Source organism: Phascolarctos cinereus, unplaced genomic scaffold (genome assembly GCF_003287225.1).
Source record: "Phascolarctos cinereus isolate Bilbo 61053 unplaced genomic scaffold, phaCin_HiC Scaffold_726;HRSCAF=1367, whole genome shotgun sequence".
In the NCBI taxonomy this organism is placed as follows: Eukaryota; Metazoa; Chordata; class Mammalia; order Diprotodontia; family Phascolarctidae; genus Phascolarctos; species Phascolarctos cinereus.
In genome coordinates, this window is record NW_027556098.1 from 20,859,328 (window position 1) to 20,880,888 (window position 21,561).

A 21,561-nucleotide genomic window follows, 5' to 3' on the forward strand; every position below is an offset into this window, starting at 1 on the left:
TGGAATCACATTGATTTAGATTTACTGATGTGTTACTAATTTATTAAAATAATATTTCTTCCTTAGTGAGTTTTTTCAAATTCAGTAATCACTGTTATTTATCAGTATGATCACCTATAATGAATGAATGATAAAATAATACTAATAAATTCTTACTCAAATGCATGTCTTCAATTCAATAGTTCTATCCAAGGATTAACATCAAAGTCAATCTATCCCTGTCCATCTTGGTCCTCCAAAGAGTTTTCCTTCAAAATATTATATGTCTTCTTCCTATTCTCCTGATATTGTAAGGGTACCAGTGGAAGGTTCTGGATAACCTCTTATTATTTCTTTTTTTGTTGTATGACCAGCAGATCTCTTTGCCTCATATAATTCTTGATAATATTATGCACACACATACACACAAATCCACACACACATACATATGTGTCTTTGAGTAATCATCATTTTTGTTTCTAAAGAAACAAGTAAATTCCATGTTTGATTGATAAATAACAACACTGAGAGGATGGCATATTTATAAGATGGGACTTCATTTTATGCAAAGTTTGGGCTCACTAAGTTCTGAAATTTCCCAAAGGCAATTTAGCCCACTTTTTTGTTCATGATTTTACTGTCTATTTGTATTGAGTCCTAGATATACATGCTTTTGGATAAGCTCTAAAGTTGGTCCATCCAAATGGACAATAAACATTCCTCATTGCCTTGACTTTTCCAGTGTAAATCCATAAGCCAACCTCCTTTGAATTATTACAGATTTTTTTCATGAGGAAGAGAAATAAAAAACATAGGAAAGACAAAAATTATACTTCATAATAAAATATTCTCACATTAAAGCTGCATAAGATGAATTTATATTAAGTTCTTTTCTGTTCTTGGGAAACTTTTCACTTGTTTTATTCAGTTTAGCTGATAGTGTTATTTTTTTTTTGTTTTAGTTTTGCTATTTTTTCCTGCTAAGGATTTTTTAAAACTATTCAATATGCAGAAATAGCCTTTTCTATTATTGCATAGTTCTAATGTTGTTTAGTAATTTTCCATCCAGGTTATTTGACCTTAGAATCATCAATGTCCTAAAGATAGTTTCTTCATTTCTGTGCAAAATCTTTCAGAATCATCATGCCCTAACTTGCAGGAGTTTTTCAACAATGACTTTTTCTTTATAATTCACATTTATCTGAGCATACATATGCTTTTATGAATTTAAAAATAACTTATTATTGCCAGGCATGGTGTTGTATTCCTGAAAGTCAGCTGAAGCTGGTGGATCTCTTTAGTTTAGGAGTATTAAGCTGCAGTAGATTATGCCAAGTCAGTGTCTTCACTAAATTTGTCATTATTTTGGTTAGTTTCTGGGAATGAGACACCATCACATTTCCTAAACAGGAGAGAACTATTCTAGGTTAGAAAAGAATAGGCCAAACCTCTTATTCCAATCAGAAGTTATATCAGGCCCATGATTAGCCTCTTCACTTTCACCTTTGGAAAGATAGAGAATCAAGTAAGGTAAAGAAATATTTACTAAGCATGCACCATGTGCCAGGTACTGTGTTAAGCATTGGGTATACAAATACAAAAGGAAAGAATGATGATCCCTGTCCTGCAAGAGCTTAAATTCTAATGGGGAAAACCATACATAAAAGGAATTTAAAAAGAGGGTGGGTAATGGGAGCATAATAAAAAAAAAAGTCTAGGAGAATAAAAAATATAGATAGGAGAAAAAAATGAACAAAGAGTCCTATTCTTTAAAAAATAATAATTAAAATATATACTTTTTAAAATCACTATGTCTGGTGGCAGGATTTTGGATTGCAACATTTTGCTAGACCAGAAATATGTTTATTCTTCAAAAGCCTAACAACAGTCTTCATTCAAATTGTAATATTTCTTTGTATAGATGAGAGAGGCCTTCTTCATATATAAATCATTATATAAGTTTTGTGTAAGCATTTAGACCATGCCACAATATTTCAAGTTTAGGCTTACCATACTGGGAATATTGTGGTCACTTCCAGATTCTTCACTAAATAAACAAATAAAAATCTGACAAATGAGAGTTATTTAGAAGTGAAAGATTATTTCTGAGAGATTATACATATATACATATATGTATATATATATGTATATATATGTATATATATATATATATATATATATATATATTTTTTTTCCCTATGAGTAGTATTTCAAGGACCTAAGAATGTTTACTGCAGAGAAGCAAAGATTACGGAGAGGACAAGAAATGGAAGGAAGCAAAAACTGTCTTCAAAGAGAATATGTGACTTGCTGTGGGTCACTTAGGAATTAAATGCCAAAAGTAGCATTGGAATGCTTGTTTCTTAATACTAGAGTCTGGACTCTTTCCACTGTGTTACAAAGACAAATTAGCTAGCATACTATTACAATTTATTATTGTATTTTCTTGAGAAAAATAACTTTTTCACTGAGTTTCCAAAATTTCTAGGTGTCACATGGATAAGAAATCTTATGAATACCATGTGTATTTTGGAGCACCAAACAAATGGATGTTATTTAAGTCATATATATATATATATATATATATATATATATATATGATATATAGGTTTTTAAGAAGCTCCAGCTCTTGCTTTAGCTGACCATATACATCTCCTCCATCTTTGGTTACAAAGTATATAAATAATCTGGTTCTTATATTGACCATCTGGTAATGTACATATGTAGGAGTTGCCTTTTGGATTGTTGGAAAAGTGTTTGCTATAACCAGAAAATTATATTGACAAAACTCTATCAGTTTCTGCCTTTCTTCATTTTTTACTACAAGACCAAACTTACCTGGTATTCCAATTACCCCTTGCTTTTTTACTTTTGCATTTCAATTCCCTATGATGAATGTGACATTCTTCTCTTTTTTTTTTTGCTCTTATTTCTGGAAGATCTTCATAGAACTGATCAACTTTGGCCTCTTTGGCATCAGTGGTAGGAGCACACACTTGTATTATTGTAATCTTGAATGGTTTGTCTTGGATTCAAATAGATATCATTGTGAAATTTTTGAGATTGTACCCAGGACTCCTCTTCTTGCCCTTCATTTCTTCTAAGGAATTCTTGCACAGCAGTATGTGCAATGATGCCTTGAATTAAATTAACCCATTCCTGTCTATATCAATTAACTGACACCCAAGATGTTGATGGTTAATCTTTCCATTTCTTCTTTGACTATATACAGATTGCCTTGGTTTATGGATATTATATTCTTGGTTCTTATGCAATATTGATTTTTAAAGTATCAGACTTTCCTTTTGTCACCAGACCAATCTTCAGCTGAGTTTTCTTTCTATTAGTTCTAGAGCTACTTGTAGTTGTCCTTCATTCTTCCCCAGTAGCATGTTGGACACCTTCTAACCTGAGGGGTTCCTCTTCTGGTGTACTTGTTTTTGTTTGTTTGCTTTTTAATGTTTTAATACTATCCATGGGGGTTTTCTCTGTGAAAATATTGGCATGTCTTGCCATTTCCTTCTCCAATGTATCATCTTTTGTCAGACCTCTCCACTACGAGCTGTCTATCTTGAGTAACCCTGCATGGCATAGCTCATATATTCATTGAGCTATACAAATTCTCCTGCCATAATAAGACAGTTAAGGGGAAATGATGAATAGATTTAAGGAATTAGATTTGGTAAATAGAGTGCCTGAAGAACTATGGACAGATATTTACAGTATTGTACAGGAATCAGAAAAAAAAATCCAAAGAAAAGGAAGAGTGAGAAAGCAAAATGGCTATCTAATGAGACTTTACAAATAACTTAGGAAAATGGGAAGGGACAGGGAAAGGAGTTAGAGAAAGATATACCCAACTGAATACAGAATTCCAGATAATATCAAGGACAGAGATTTTCTTAAATCAGTAATGCAAGGAAATGGAATAGGATGGAAAAGGCAAGATATCTCTTCAAGAAAATTAGAAATATTAAGGGAATGTTAGTTGCAAAAATAGGCATAAGAAAACAGAAATGGTAGGGACTTAACAGAAGTACAAGAGATTAAGAAGAGGTGGGAAGAATATACAGAATAATAAAACAAGAAAGATCCTAAAATCACAGAGAATCACAATACTGTGGTTAATGATGTAGAACACCATATTTTAAACCGTGGATTATGACCCCTTATGGGGTTGCATAACTGAATGTGGGAGTGGTGAGAAATTTGGCAACAATAAAAGGTTTGTGAACATGTAATGATTAAAAATTGATTCACAATCAAATGCATAATGAATCAAGATGTTTCTGGCAGCAGTTGCCTATGCTGTACCATAAGACTTCACTGTAGCCTGGTTCTGATTACACAATGTGCACATACCGTCATGTCACATAATGCAACAAATGCTGCTAGCAACAAACACCTCGGGTCAGATTCAAAACTAATATATGTTATGAATTTCAGTGTTTTTACTGTACATACAGAGTTTTCTGCTCTTACAGATAGATAATGGTTTAATTATGGAAAATAAACACAATATTTTACTATCATCATTCTTCAGCATGTAAATATCAAATTATTATGTATTTGGATATGTTGGATGTTAAAAAATTACCATTATCTGCTTCTTTTACAGAAATATAAGTGTTTAATTTCAGCAAGTAAACACAAAGCCCTTTAATAATATTTCTTCACCATCATTGCTATATGTATCTGTAGGAACATCACTTTTTTAAAAAATCAAGCAAAACAAATGTAATTTCAAAAACTAAAGCTATTATTTATTTGAGAAATTACTAGCATATTAATTTATATTTTAAAGCAAAAATATTTTTCAGTTATGGCTAAGTGGCTAAATTTAGACAGAAGACATAAAGTACTGATGACAATGTAGTATAGTCTTTGCTATGAGGTTGCAGTACACTTAATTAAGTAAAAGAAATTATGTCAAATCATTTTTTGCAATGTGGATTGCTTCTAATACTGATGATGGTGTGGAAAAACCATTTGGCTTAATTCATAATGAATTTTGGCTGCAGAGAGAAAGAAACCAGTCAAACTAAAATGACATCTTAATACAAAACATGCAGCATACTGCAATAAACCAAAGGACTATTTTGAATGACTATTAAAATCTTCCCATAAAGAAAAAACAAAATTTTGAGAAACTTGTTACTATTGATGAAAAGTATTTACTTGCATACTGTAAAACTGTCCATTTAATTGCAAAAACTAAAAAAGCTTATGCAATTGGAAAAGATCTCATGTCACTTGCTGCTATTAAAATGTCAGAAATAGTTCATGGGAAAAAAGATGGGGATGAAATACATAACATTCCTTTATCAAATGATATTGTTTCTAAAAGAATTTCTGGAATTGGTAATGACTAATTCCAAAAGCTTATTACCAGGCTTAAATGAAGTCCAAAGTTTACAATTCAGTTAGATGAAACAACTGATATTTCTAACATGGCATAATTGTTACTTTACTTAAGATATATTTATAGCGAAAGCATACATGAGGGATAAAAAGTACACAAAAGTGGAAGATATATATCTTGAAGGTGATGAATGTTTCACAAAGAAAAGGTTTACTGTGGGAAAATTGCATTGGAGTTTGTACAGACAGTGCTGGAGCAACGATGTGTGAGAATGTTGAATTTGCAGCAAAAGTGAAAGCTGCTGGAAATTAACATATCACTTTTATTCACTACATTATTTATTGGGAGGCATTCATAGTCAAAAAAAATTACCAGAGTTACATGATGCTATTAAAATCATTAACTTCTTTAAAAGTTGTGCCCTTAATAGTTGTTTGTTTTCAAACATTTTGGAAAGACATGGACTCTGATCACAAAAGGTTTTGTACATACAGAGTTACCTTACGGTGACTCTCAATAGGGTGAAGTTTACAAAGATTATTGAAATTGAAAGATAGCATTGTTATATTTTTGACTGAACACAAATCTGATTTTGTTATTTTTTTCATACTGACTTATAACTTTCAAAACTGTGTTATTTGATGGATATTTTCAAAAAACCAATGATTTAAATATGTAACTTGAAGAAAAAAATGTAACAAATTCAAACTAAATGATAAAATTAAAAGTTTTGCTAAAAAGAGTTAATATATGGAAGAATAGAGTAGAAAATGATTCTTTAGAAATGTTTAGAATTCAGATGATTTTATAATTGGAAATAACTTTCCCAAATATTTAATTGTAAGAGTTATAACTGATTATCTGAAGTACTTGGAGGCAAAGTTGCAGAATACTTCTCTTCAAATTTTACTTCTAAATAATTAAGTTGGGTTCATAAACCATACTCAATTGAAATAAAAAAAAAGTCTGTCATCTGCCATTAAAAAAAAAGAATAATTTTCTGAGTTATCAACAAACACATGTTTAAAACTTGAGTTTCCTAAAAATCATTAAATAAATTTTGGCTTAGGATTAGGACAGAATTTCTAACAATTTCTAAAGTGGCCCTTTTGTATTACATAACTATGTGAAGCAGCATTTTCAGCATTAATGATTATAAAATCAAAATATCAATCAACTCTGAAAAATGTTGAAGATGACCTACATGCTGTATTATCAAATATTCCATTAAGATTTAATCCTTTATGTAAAAATAAACAAACACATCCATCTCATTAGCATGCAAATTTGCTTTCATCCATAGTAAATGGTAAAATTATATGTATACCATAGGACTGTTTTAAATATTTTTAATTCATTATCTGTAAATGTTTAATTTGTATACCTACTTTATAAACCTATATAGTCAGGGTCACATAAAAATTTCTTGGGTGAAAAGTCGCAGAGAGTGGAAAAAGTTTAAGAAGCCATGATCTAGAACTACAATTCCTGGGGAGGCAGAGCCAAGATAGCAGAGTGAAAGCAGTGCCCTGCCTCAGCTGTACCCTGGACCCCTCCAAATACCTCTAAAAAATGGCTCTAATCAAATTCTAAAGCAGCAGAACCCACAGAAAAGACAGAGTTAAGCAAATTTCCAGCCCAAGAAAACCTGGATGGTTGGTCAGAAAGGTATACTGCACCTGGCTGGTAGAGAAGTGCAGTGCAGCATGGGTACACAGGCCACAGTGCACCTGGAGAAGGCCTCAGAGGACTGAATCACAAGCAGCTTTGACAGTTTCCAGACTACTCAACCCATGAATGCCAAAGACAACTGAGAAGGTCACTGGGAAAAGTCTGTTTCTGCAATGCTGAAAGAGATCCCCAAAGGAAAACTCCCAGGAATGTTATAGCCAATTCCAGAGTTCCCAGGTCAAGGAGAAAATATTACAAGCTGCCAGAAAGAAACAATTCAAGTATCATGGAAACACAATCAGGATAACACAAGATTTAGCAGCTTCTATATTAAAGGACCTCAGGGCATGGGATATAATATCCCTAGGGGAAAGGAGATAGGATTACAACCAAGAATCAACTACCCAGCAAAACCGAGTATAATCCTTCAGGAGAAAATATGGTCATTCAGTGAAATAGAAGACTTTCAAGCATTCTTGATGAAAAGACCAGAGCTGAATACAAAATTTGACTTTGAAATACAAGACTCAAGTGGAACATGAAGAGGTAAACAGGAAAGAGAAATCACAAGAGACTTATTAAGGTTGAACTGTTTACATTCCTGCATGGAAAGATGATATTTATAACTCATAAGACCGTTGTCAGTATTAGGGTAGCTGGAGGGAAAAAGTATATGTATGTGTGTAGATAGATAGATAGATAGATAGATAGATAGATAGATAGATAGATAGATACAGGGCACAAGGAGACTGAACCTTAGAGATGTGAAATGATTGCCCCAGGATTATACAGTTAGTTTACTGTAAGATGCAGGATTGGAATTTGATTCTCCTATTCTGGCTGATCATACTCACTCCTCTCAGCTAGCTCTTTCCAATCCCACATTAATTACTTCCATTATAGTGTCTATCCATCTCATCCTTTGCCATCCCCTTTTCCTTTTTTCATCAGTCTTTCCCAAAATCAGAGTCTTTTCCAGTGAGTCCTGTCTTTTCATTATATAGCCAAAGTATTTAAGCTTCAACTTCACTATTTGACTTTCCAATGCAAGTATGAGCTAATATCTTTAAGTATTGACTTAATGGGTCCTCCTGCTATATCCTTATATTCAATGCTATGGTCTTAGCAAGAGTCTTAGAGAAATAGTTAGCTGAGAAGAATGAGTGGGACTTACCATGACCCACTCTTACTTCCATTTGTATTACTCAAAATTTATTTATTAACAAATGTATCTGCTAGATATAAGTACCCATTACTGCCTGTATTTGACCCCATCTTTACTTTGCCAAATCCCTTTTTTTTGGTGGCATGAGGATTTGGTGGCACTGGGAGCCACATGGGAGAGAGTAACATTTCCTTACTGCTCCAATCCCAGCTCATCATTAGTGTTGTGCTCCTCAATTGGGGTAATAGGTAAAAGCCATTTCAGCTACCCTTCTAATTGCAGATTTTTTTTTTTTTGAATTCAGGCCTTTCTTTATAAATTGCCCTTATAGAAATGAATCAAAGATACACAGATAAGGAGACTGAGCCTTAGAGAGGGGAAATGATTGCCCTGAGATTATACAGCTAATTTACTGGAAGATCCAGGATTAGAATCTGAATATCCTATTCTGGATAATCAGACTCCTTCTGATAAGCTGATACTGTTTGATCACATTTCCTACTTCCCTTTCTCTTTTCTGTAGTGACCAACATTACCCATATAATAACTATATATTTAAGCAAACTATATTTAGACTGATTATCTGGGAAGGGAAAAACCAGGACTAATGAATAGAAAATACAGGGCTATGGGCCAGGCATGAATCAGACCTTTCTAGTGATTCAGGCTTGGAGTTGAAATAAAATGAGGGAAAACATCTAAAGACTTAAGAGTCCTGATCAATGCTATGACCAAATATAATGATGATTTATGTTAATCATTTTCAGAGACAAAGATAATGGGCACAAAATATAGAAAATGGACAAATATTTTTGGACATGGACAGCATGGGAAGTTATTTAACTTGAATATCCATATTTGTTTTAAGTATAGCTTTCCTTTCCTTTCCTTTCCTTTCCTTTCCTTTCCTTTCCTTTCCTTTCCTTTCCTTTCCTTTCCTTTCCTTTCCTTTCCTTTCCTTTCCTTTCCTTTCCTTTCCTTTCCTTTCCTTTCCTTTCCTTTCCTTTCCTTTCCTTTCCTTTCCTTTTTATTCTTATTTTTTTTGTAATGTAGGTCTGAGAAGGTAGGACAGAGATGAAATAAATGTTTGTTATTTATTCTTCTTGTTCTTTTTTTTTAATAAACTGAAACAGTTGTAGGTTAATCAAGACAACAAGAACAACAAGAACAATTTTCTCTCCTCTGTATTCTCACTGTCTCTGTTCTACCACATTTGTCTAAACTATCAGAATTCAACATAATCAGAATTCAATTATAGCCCTTCAAAGTGAAGGCTGTAGATTCAAAAGACTGATGAGATAAAGTATAGGGAAATGCAGACAATCACAGGATTAAAATGGATTTCATCTAGGGGTTCAAAAGTAAATGTTAACAGCTGACATCCCTCAAAATACATGTACAATAGACTTTTAAATTTAATATGAATTAATAAAATATTTTCTAACATTTTCTTAAGTTCAGATAATCAAAAATAAATAAATCAAAACATAATTTGTACTTTGCTGATTTCTGAGGTATTCCTACTGAAAATTTGAAAATTTGTCCTCATAAGACCACACAAGCTGGCGCTAGCACATTCCTTGATATAATTTTATTTCAGGTAGACTCAGCCCTATTTGTTTTCTGTGTGTCTGGTAATTAGGGAGTTTAGGATAAGATGCATGTGATAACCTATACAGCGACAAGAAATGCACAAAGTCTGAAGGTCAATGACAACTTGTAGCTCTTTAACCATGCATAGGGCTAGCTTCTCCACTTTTTAGGGGGAAAAAAAAAAACCTAGGCAGCCCAATCCTATTGGACATTACAGCTTCCACGTACAGAGACAAAGTCAATTTTAAAGATTTTCAAGCAAGTTAATAATGGTTTTTCTGGAATATTGTATGGGGTATTTGGCTCATTGTAGCAGTGTCTGGAAGACCTCTTTGGTTCCTTTCAATAATGAGATAGGTTCTATGATCTCTCCATCTTTCTTCCTTAAAGGCCCAGCTCATGTGGTATTTATCTATGAAAGACCTCTTGATGCAAATAGTAGTATGTTATCTTTCATTTCTTCTTCTGAAATCTCATAACTCTCTTATATTTTATGACAGTTTCCATTAATACTGTGTCCTATAGGTTTGCACAATATAGTACTTTCCATAAGTACTTTGACTACAAGCATTATTTTTGTTTTCATTTTCACTTTTGTGTTTATACAAATTGCACTTTGCACAGAGTAAGTTCTAAAGATAGAGTTGTTGAAACAAAAATTAATATTCTGAAAAGAATTGAAGACTATTTACTTAATGAATTCATCATTTCACCTTTGGAATAACTTAAAATTTGTAAAAATGACATGTAAAATTGGGGGTGAAACAAGGATGTCCATTATCACCACAGTTGTTCAATATCATGCTACAAATGTTTGCTTTAGCAATAAGAGAAGAAAAAAATCAAAGGTATTAAAATAGACAAAGAAGAAACAAAGCTATCACTCTTTGCAGATGACATGATGATATACTTAGAGAATCCTAAAGAATCAAGTAAAAAATTACTTAAAGTAACAAACAACTTTAGCAAAGTTGCAGGCTATAAAATGAACCCACATAAATTATTGACACTTTTATATATTACCAACAAATCCCAACAGCAAGAGCTAGAAAGAGAAATTCTATTTAAAGCTACTGTAGACATCATAAAATATTTAGGAGTCTACCTCCCAAAACAAACCCAGGACCTATATGAACACAATTACAAAACTCTTTTCACACAAATGAAGTCAGATCTAAATAATTGGAAAAATATCAGTTGCTTACCTACCTAAGCTAATTTACTTATTCAGTGCCATACCAATCAAACTACCAAAAATTATTTTATAGATCTAAAAAAATAATAACAAGATTCATTTGGAAGAACAAAAGGTTCAGAATATCAAGGGAACTAATGAAAAGAAATGCAGGTGAAGGTGACCTAGCCATTCAAGATCTTAAATTGTATTATAAAGCAGCAATCATCAAAACTGGTTGGTACTGGCTAGGAAATAGAGTGGTCAATCAATGGAATAGCATAGGTACTCAAGACACAATAGTCAATGACTATAGTAATCTATTATTTGATAAACCCAAAGACCCCAGCTTCTGGGACAAGAACCCACTCTTTGACAAAAACTGCTGGGAAAACTGGAAAAGAGTATGGCAGAAGCTAGGCTTAAATCAAAATCTCATGCCTTATAACAAAATAAAGTCAAAATGAGTTCATGATTTAGATGTAAAGGTTGATACTGTAAGCAAACTGGGAGATCAAAGAATAGTTTACCTATAAGATTTATGGAGAACAGAAGAATTTATGGCCAAACAGGAGATAGAGAACATTATGAAATGCAAAATGGATAACTGATTATATTAAATTGAAAAGTTTTCGCACAAACAAAGCCAATGCAACCAAGATTAGAAGGAAAATAGAACATTGAGAAACAATTTTTACAATGCTATATCTCTGATAATGGCTTCATTTCTAAAATATATAGAGAATTAAGTCAAATTCATAAGAATACTAGTCATTCCACAATTGAGAAATGGTCAAAGCCCATGAACAGGTAGTTCTCAGATGAAGAAATTAAAACCATCTATAGTCATATGAAAAAATGCTCTAAATCATTGTTGATTAGAGAAACTAAAATCAAAACAATTCTGAGGTACCACATCACACCTATCAGATTGGCCAACATGAGAAAACTGGAAAATGACAGATGTTTGAGAAGATGTGGGAAAATTGGAACACTAATGCATTAGTATAGTTATGAAATGATCCAACCATTTTGGAGAGCAATTTGGAACTATGCCCAAAGGGCTATAAAAATGTGTATACCCTTTGACCCAGCAATAGCACTCCTAGGTATGTATCCCAAAGAGATCATGCAAATGGGGAAAGGACCCACACTTACAAAATATTTATAGCAGCTCTTTTTCTGGTGGGAAAGAACTGGAAATTGAGAAGATCCCCATCAATTGGGGAATGGCTAAACAAGTTGTGGCATATGAATGTAATGGAATACTATTGTATGAAAAGAAATGATGAGCAGGCAGACTTCAGAAAAACCTGGAAAGACTTGTATGGTCTGATGCTGAATGAAGTGAGCAGAACCAGGAGAATGTTGTACGCAGTAATAGCCACATTGCGTGATGACTAATATTGATAGACTTAGGCCTTCTCAGCAATGCCACATTTAAGACACCTCCAAAGGCCTCATGATTCTGTCCACATCCAAAGAAAGAACTATGGATTTTGAATGCATATCAAAGCATGCTATTTACAATTTTTTTCTTCTGTTGTGTTTTGTTTCCTCTTTCTGGTGGTTCCTTCTATTGTTTTAATTCTTACTTAGAACATGGCTAATGTGAAAATATGTTCAATAGGATTGTATGTGTATAGACTATATTAGACTGCAAGCAGTCTTGGGGAGGGAGTCAGGGAGGGAAGGGGAGAAAAAATTAAAAATGAAAAGCTTATGGAAGTGATTTTTGATAAATCAAAATGGATTAATGAAAAATGATGTGTAAAGATTAGTGCACTGTATGGTATAAGAAAAATACACTGACTTTGGCTTCAGAAGGCTTGGACTGAAATCTTATCTCTGACAATTATTACCAGTGTGACCTTGAGCAAGTTACATAACTCTCACTGGCCTCAGTTCCCTAAGCTATAAAATGAGGGTTTTAGACTGGTTTATCTCTGAGGTCACTTCCAGCTTTAGGAATCATGATTTTATGAATGGAGACAGTAATAGCTGAAGTGTTTGAAATAACCGTTTTCTGTGTCTCAAATTAAAGTTCTTCACTATCCTTAGTCTAATGGCATTTCTGTTTACAGACACAGACCTAGGTATTGTGCTTTGTAAGTCTCAACTGATCATTCAAAAGTCAAATAAAGATTAAAAATGGCATTACTATCTTTTTTTGGTTTTTACCCTCTAAATTTAATAGACTGTAGCTTCATATGTTGGTAGTATACATCTTCTTCAACTATTGTGATGGTCATTTGCTATAGCAAATGATCATTAGTGACTGAAGGAGATATATATTTGAAAATGTAGCGTATCTTGTGTGAATTTTTAAATAATTTAATTTCAAGATAATTGGATATAAAGTTTTCAAACTGCACTCTTTTCTCAAAGAGAATCAATTTAAATTTAAAGAAATGTTCAGAGATGAAGCCAGTGCCAAGCATCTATGTTCACATTGTAAATCAAACCTCATTTTCTGCATCAAAATTATTTTTTTGCTTTCTTTCCATCCTAATGTTTATTTAATCACAGATGGATATAGGTACACAATGTAATATGCCTATAGAAATCTAATTCACTGCTTTAAACATTTAATACTATTTTAAAAGTTTATATTCTAAATATCTCTTAGAAAAGGATATTTGCTAAAAATATTGTACTTTAGTCACAGATGTACTTTAAGTAACCATGAGAAATATTTTTATTGAAATGCTCTTCTATTTTATGCCTTGGTTTGGTTTCTATTGGTAATTTAAAAAAAAAACCCTTCCTTCCCCAAAAAAGTTTCTCTACACTTAGCTTCACATGCTCTGACTCACTTTCCCATCCCTACCATCTTTTCACTAAATATCACCACTACGATCACAACCATCCCACCCCAAAAAAAAAAATCAGGATATTTTTGATGGAATATTTCAACTTCAGAAAAATAAATATATATTTCCATAAACAGTTTTGAATTTTGGAAACTTGATATAAGTCAAATGAATAACACTCCATCATGTGAATTATGTCTAACTAAAGTGAAGTTGATGACAGGATTCAGAAATGAATAATCTCACAAAGGAATAAGAAAAGTTTCTGCTGTCTTACAGTATTTTCCCTGTAATCAAATTTAATTTATTTTTAATGAAAATATGGATGGATAAAGGGGACAATTAATGTATTTAATAAACAGTAAAACCCTAAACTTGAGGGAATTTGAAAAAATAATCATGTGCTAGATCAACGTATAAGCTAGATATTTGTGATACTGGGGTCTAGCTCATTTATAAACCTAGAAGAGAGTTCTAGGACCTATTAATACAGAATCATGTTCAAGAACTTGGAAAAGATTTCCAAGGCTTAAAGGTCTCATGAAGGTGAGTGAGGGAGAATCACTTCAGAGAATAAATTCAAGAAATTGAAAGTGTGTGAGTGGGAGTGGGGAAGAGATGAGCCATGATGGTGGAGGGAATCCAGGAAGTTGCCTGAGTTGCAGCTTGTTTCCCTCAGAAATAATGTTAAATCAAGCCAGTAAATGGAATCAGGAGCAGGACATTCTCAAAAATTCCATCCACAAAAAGATGGGGTGAAACAGTTTTCCAGCTTAACATAACATACAAGGATTTCATATGTCTGTCTCACATGTATAAAGGTGGAGCACAGCCCAAGGCAGATGGTGTCTGGGCAAGCCTGAGCTCAGAACAGCAACAAAGCCCTATTGGCCCTAGCTCAGCAGGTCTAGCTTCAGTGTAGAAATCAAACTGTGAGTCAAGAATCTTAGCACAGCAGGCTCAACTAGGCTGGGACACCCCCAGCACAGTGAAGGCCATCTGGAAAGGAGTGGCCAGGTCCTTGGCTTTTAGAAAAAGAAGCTTGGAATAGTGCCCACTGTTCCCCAGGAGCAGAGATTAACTCTAAAAGTCATGAAATAGACTGAAAATGAGTAACTAACAGAAGAGAGCCTTGACCATAGAAAGGTACTATGGCAACAGGGAATATCAAATCACAAACTCTGAAGAGGACAACATCAAAATGTCTACAATGTGAACAACCTCAGCAGGGAATATGAATTTGTCTCAAGCCCAAAACGTCTTGTGGAAGAGCTCTAAAAGGATCTTAAAAACCAAGTAAGACAGGTAGCAGAAAAATTAGGAAAAGAAATGAGAGTTATGAAGAACTATGAAAAAAAAAGAATCAACAGCTTAAAAAAGGAAACACAAAACTTATCTGAAGAAAAAAAATCTCCTTAAAAATAAAATTGGCCAAATTGGGATGAAAAATCCACTGAAGAAAGCAATTACTTTAAGAGTAGAATTGGCCAAATATAAAAGGAGGTACAAAAGCTAACTAAAGAATTGAACAAGTGGAAGCTACTGAGTCTATGGGCCATTAAGGATCAGTCAAAAAAAATCAAAGGAATGCAACAATGGAAAAAAATTTAAAGTAACTCATTGGAAAAACAAGAGACTTGGAAAATAGATCCAGAAGAGTTAATTTAAGTATTAGTGGAGTATCTGAAGACCATGATAAAAAAAAAAAAGACTGGTGGCATATTTTAAGAAATTGTCAAGGAAAACTGACTTGATATCCAAGAACAAAATGATAAAACAGTCACTGAAAGAATCCACCTGGGACAGCTATGTAGCACAGTGGATATAGCACCAGCTCTGGAGTCAGGAGGACCTAAACTCACATCAGTCCTCAGAAACATAACACTCACTAGCTGTGTGACTCTGGGCAAGTCACTTAACCCCAATTACCTCAAAAAAAATCCACTAATCACCTTTTGAAACAGATCCCAAAATGAAAACTCCAAGGAATATTGTAGCCAAATTCTGAAATCATTAGGTCAAGGAAAAAAATATATTGCAATCAGCCACAAAGTAAAAATTCAAATGTCATGGAGCCACAGTCAGGATTACATAGAACTTAGCAGCTTCCACCTTAAAGGATCACAGATCTTGAAATATGATATTCTGGAAGGCAAAGGAGCTTGGCTTACAAGCAAGAATCAACTGCCTAGCAAAATTGAGTACAGTCTTTCAGGCAAAAAAAAAATGACATTCAACAAAATTAGGAACTTTCAAATTTTCCTGATGAAAACACTAGATTTGAACAGAAAATCTGATTTCCAAATACAAGACACTAGAAAACCATAAAAAGTTAAACAGGAAAAAAAATGTTATTCAATGAGGTTTAATCTGTTTTCCCTATATGGAAAGATGATGCTTATTACTCTTGAGAACTGTATCTCTATTAGGGAAGTTAGTAGGAGTATATGTAGACAGAGTATGAGTATGACTTGACTTAGATGTGATGATAAAAAAAAATTAAGGGTTAAAAAACAGATTATCCTGGTTAAGAGGAGAAAGAAAAGCAGTATATGGTAAATTACATCACATTGAAAGTAAAAAAAAAAAGACCTATTAAAGTAGAGTGAAAGAAGGAAGGGGGTGAACATTGCTTGAACCTTACTCTTATTGGATATGGCTCAAAGAGTGAATAACTAACTACACATTTGGCTTGGTATAGAAATTTATCTTGCACTACTGAGAAGCAGGAGGGGAAAGAGTAAAGGAAAAGAAAGTGGGGAATGATAGAAGGGAGGTAAGATTGAGGGAAGTGGTGGTAAGAAGCAAAACACTGGTGAAGAGGGAAAGGGTGAAAGGAGAGAGAAAAGTATAAACAAGGGAAATCATAGGATGTTGGGAAATACACAGTTAGTAATCATAACTGTGAATGTGCATGTGATGAACTGTCCCATAAAATAGAAATGGATAGTAGGGTGGATTGAAAAGCAGAATCTTACAATATGTTGTTTGCAAGAAAGATATGTGAAGCAGAGAGACACACACAGAGTAAAAGTAAAAGGCTGGAAAAGAATACATTATGCTTCAAGTGAAGTTAAAAAAAAACAGTGGTAGTAATCCTGATCTCAGATAAAGCAAAAGCAAAAATAGATCCATTTTTAAAAAGAGAAGGGAGGAAACTACCTACATTTTGCTAAAAGGTACTCTGGACAATGAATGAAGTCATATCAATACTAAACATATATACATCAAGTAGTATAGCATCCAAATTCTTGGAAGAGAAGTTAAGTGAGTTACAGGAAGAAATAGATAGAAAAATTATAGAGGATCTCAACCTCCTCCTCTGAGAACTAGAAAAATCTAACCACAAAATAAATAAGGAAAAAGTTAAGAAGGTGAATAGAATTTTAGAAAAGTTTGATATGGAAGGGTGGAGCCAAGATGGCAGAGTAAAAGCAGTGACTTGTTTTAGCTCCCCCCCCAAACTCCTCCAAATACCTGAAAGAAAATGGCTCTAAACAAGTTCTAGAGCAGCAGAAACCACAAAAACACAGAGTGAAACAAATTTCCAGCCAAAGACAACCTGGATGGTTGATTAGAATGGTCTATTACATCAGACTGGGAGAGGAGCACAATTCATCATGGGCACACAGGCAAAGACCAGGCCTCAGTAAACTGGGATCAGGGGTCAGGGAACTGAATCATTGGTAGCTATGAAGGTTTACAGACTTCTCAATACACAAAAGCCAAGGACAACTTAGGAAGTCAGTAGGAAAGGTCCATGATAGTGATGAGAGAGAAGCTTGGTCCCAGCCCCACTCCAGGCACAGCCCCAGGCAGCAGCTGCTTCTGGAGCTTCTTCCCACAGACTTAGGAAGAATTGAGTGGCTGATCAGAGGGGGATTACAGGGATCTCTTTGCTGGTGCTGAGGCAGAATTCTCTTGCTTTGTCCATGGTTGCGTCTGGATCACATTTCTGGGGCAAAGAGGAGCACTTGTGTGGTAAAACTTGTAGTGGATATGGAGAGGATATCATTCTCACAGTTCCAAGGCAGAAAAGAGTGTTCATACACCAGACCGCAGACAAGGAAAGGAGTAAGCACCACACCCTTGATCACACCACCTTGGAAGAAAGGAAAATCTGCAGGTCCCTAGAAGTATCTCTGAAAACAACTACACAAAACCCCCCTAAGCTTGGGACAGCACATTTCCCACACTGGAAGCACACCCCTACCTTAAAAAAAATTGTTTAAAAATTAAGTAATTGGTTGCAATCAGGAGCAAACTGCACACACAAAAAAAGTCAGACCACAGAATCTTTCTTTGTTGACAAAGAAGATCAAAACACAAAATCAGAAGAAGACAATAAAGTCAAACCTCCTACATCCAAAGCCTCCAAGAAAAATATGAATCAGTCTCAGTCCACAAGAGCTCAAAAAGGATTTTGAGAAGCAAGTAAGAGAAGTAGAGGAAAAACTGGGAAGAAAAATGAGAGTGATACAAGAAAATCATGAAAAATATGTCAACAGCTTGCTAAAGGAGGCTCAAAAAAATGCTGAAGATAATAACACCTTAAAAAAAATAGCCTAACCCAAATGGTAAAAGAGGTCCAAAAAGCCAATGAGGAGAAAAAGGGTTGCAAAAGTAGAATTGTCCAAACGGAAAAAGAAGTCCAAAAGCTCACTGAAGTAAATGCTTCCTTAAAAATTAGAATGGAGCAAATAGAAGATAGTGACTTTATGAGAAATCAGGAAAAAATAGAAGACAATGTGAAATATCTCATTGGCAAAACAACTGACCTGGAAAATAGATCCAGGAGAGATAATTTAAAAATTATTGGACTGTCTGAAAGCAAAGATCATAAAAAGAACCTAGACATTGCCTTTCAAGAAATTATCAAGGAAGACTGCCCTGATATTCTTGAACCAGAGGGTAAAATAGAAATTGAAAGAATCCACAGACCACCTTCTAAAAGAGATTGCCAAAGGAAAACTCCTATGAAGACTGTAGCCAAATTCCAGAGTTCCCAGGTCAAGGGGAAAATAGTGCAAACAGCCAGAAAGTGATTCAAGCTTTGTGGAAACACAATCAGGATAACACAAGATTTAGCAGCTTGGACTATAATATTCTGGAGGTCAAAGGAGATAGGATTATAGCCAAGAATCACCTACCCAGCAAAACTGAATATAATCCTTCAGGGGGAAAAAATGGAAATTTGGTGAAATAGAAGACTTTCAAGCATTCTTATTGGAGAGACCAGACCTGAATAGAAAATTTGATTTTTGAATACAAGACTCAAGTGGAACATGAAGAAGTAAACAGGAAAAAAAATCATAATGATATTTGTAAATCATGAGACCTTTGTCAGAATTAGGGTAGTTGGAGGGGGAAAATATATATATATATATACATATATATATATATATATATATATATATATATATATATAATATATATATATATATATACATATATATATATGTAATATATATATATATATATATATATATATATATATATATATATATATATACATATATATATATATATATACATATATATATATGATATATATATATACATATATATATATATACGTATATATATACATATATATAGGTGTGTATGTGTGTGTGTGTATACATATATATGTGTGTGTGAGTATATATGTATATGTATGTATATATGTATATAGATAGATAGATAGATAGATAGACAGACAGACAGACAGACAGACAGACAGACAGACAGACAGATAGATAGATAGATAGATAGATAGATAGATAGATAGATAGATAGATGGCACAAGGTAAGTTGAAGAAGAAGGGTTGAGATCTGGAGAATAAAATAATTAAGGGGTGAGAGAGGATTTTACTGAGAGAAGGAGAAAGGGAGAAGTAGAATGAGGTAAATTATCTCACGTAAAACAGACAAGAAAAGGCTTTTACAGTGAAGAGGAAGTGGGGGAAGGTGAAAGGGAATGAGTGAATCTTATTCTCATTTAATTTGGCTTGAGGAGAGAATAACATACTCATTTGGGAATGGGAATCTATCTTACCCTACAGAAAAATAGCAGGGATGGGGATAAAAAAGCAGGGGCTGATAGAAGGGAAGGCAGATTGCGGGCAAGGCAATCAGAAGGAAACATTTCTGAGGAGGGACAGGGTCAAAAGACAGAATAGAATAAATGGGTGGCAGATTATAATTAAGGGAAATATAGTTAGTTTTTCACAACATGACTACTATGGAAGTGTTTTGCATGACTACACATGTATAATCTGCATCAAATTGCTTGCCTTCTCAAAGGGGGTGGGTGGGGAGGGAGGAAGGGAGAAAATTTGTAACCCAAAGTTCTAAATGTTAAAAATTGGTTTTCACATGTAACTGAAAAATAAGATATACAGGCAATGGGGTATAGAAATCTATACTGCCAAGAGGAAAATAGAAGGTTAAGTAGATATGAGAAAGACAGAGGAAGATAGAAAGAAGGGCAGATTAGGGAAAGTGGTATTTAGAATGCATGCCATCTTGGAGTGGGGGTAGGAACAAGATAGGGAGAAAATTTGGAATTCAAAATCTTGTGGAAGTGAATATTGAAAACTAACAGCAAATAAAGTAACAATAAAAAAGGTAGATATGATAGACCTCTGGGGGGGGACTGAATGGGGATTGAAAGGAATATACCTTTTTGTGGTGATAAATTGCACCTATACAAAGATTGACGGTATCTTCAGGCAGGCCTGAACAAATCACAGAAACAATCAATAATTTCATCAAAGAAACTGACAATAATGAGACAACACACAAAAACTTATGAGATGCAGCCAAAATAGTTCTTAAGTGAAATTTTATATATTTAAATGCTTACATGAATAAAATAGAGAAAGAGAAGATCACTGAATTGGGCATGCAATTTAAAAAGCTGGATAAAGAAAAAATTAAAAATCTCCAATTAAATACTAAATTTAAAATTCTAAAAATCAATGGAGAAATGAATAAAATTTAAACTAATAAAACTGTTAAGTCAATAAGTAAAACTAGGAGCTGGTTTTATGGGGGGGAAAAAACAATAAAAAGATAAATCTTTGGTTAATTTGATTTTAAAAAAGAAGAAAATCAAATTACCAGAATCAAAAAGGAAAAGGGTGAATTCACCACCAATGAAGTGGAAATTAAAGCATTAATTAGGATCTCTTGTGCCCCATCTGTATTCCAATAAATCTGATAGTGTAAGTGAAATGGATGAATATTCATTAAAACATAAATTGTCGAGATTAACAGAAGAGGAAATAAAATCCATTTTTGAAAAAGAAACTGAACAAATCACTAATGAACTCCTGATGAAAAAATCTTCATGGACAGATGAATTTACAAGTGTATTCTTCTAAATATTTAAAGAAAATTAATTCCAATGCTATGTTAAGTACTTTGAAAAATAGGCAAAGAAGAAGTCCTACTAAATTTCTTTTGACATAAATATGTGCTGATACCTAAGCCAGACAGAACCAAAACAGAGGAAGAAAATTATTAACCAATTTCCTTAATTAATATTGATGCAAAAATTTTAAATAAAATATTAGCAAAGAGATTATAGTAATTTGTTATGAGGATAATATACTATGACCAGGTGGGATGTATGCCAGGAATGCAGGGCTAGTTCAATATAAGGAAAACTAACAGCATAATTGACCATACCAACAACAAAACTAACAGAAATCATCTCAATAAATTCAGAAAAATCTTTTCACAAAATACATCACCCGTTCCTATTAAAAACTTGAGAAGGCACAGGAATAAGTGAAGTTTTCCTAATAATGATAAGCAG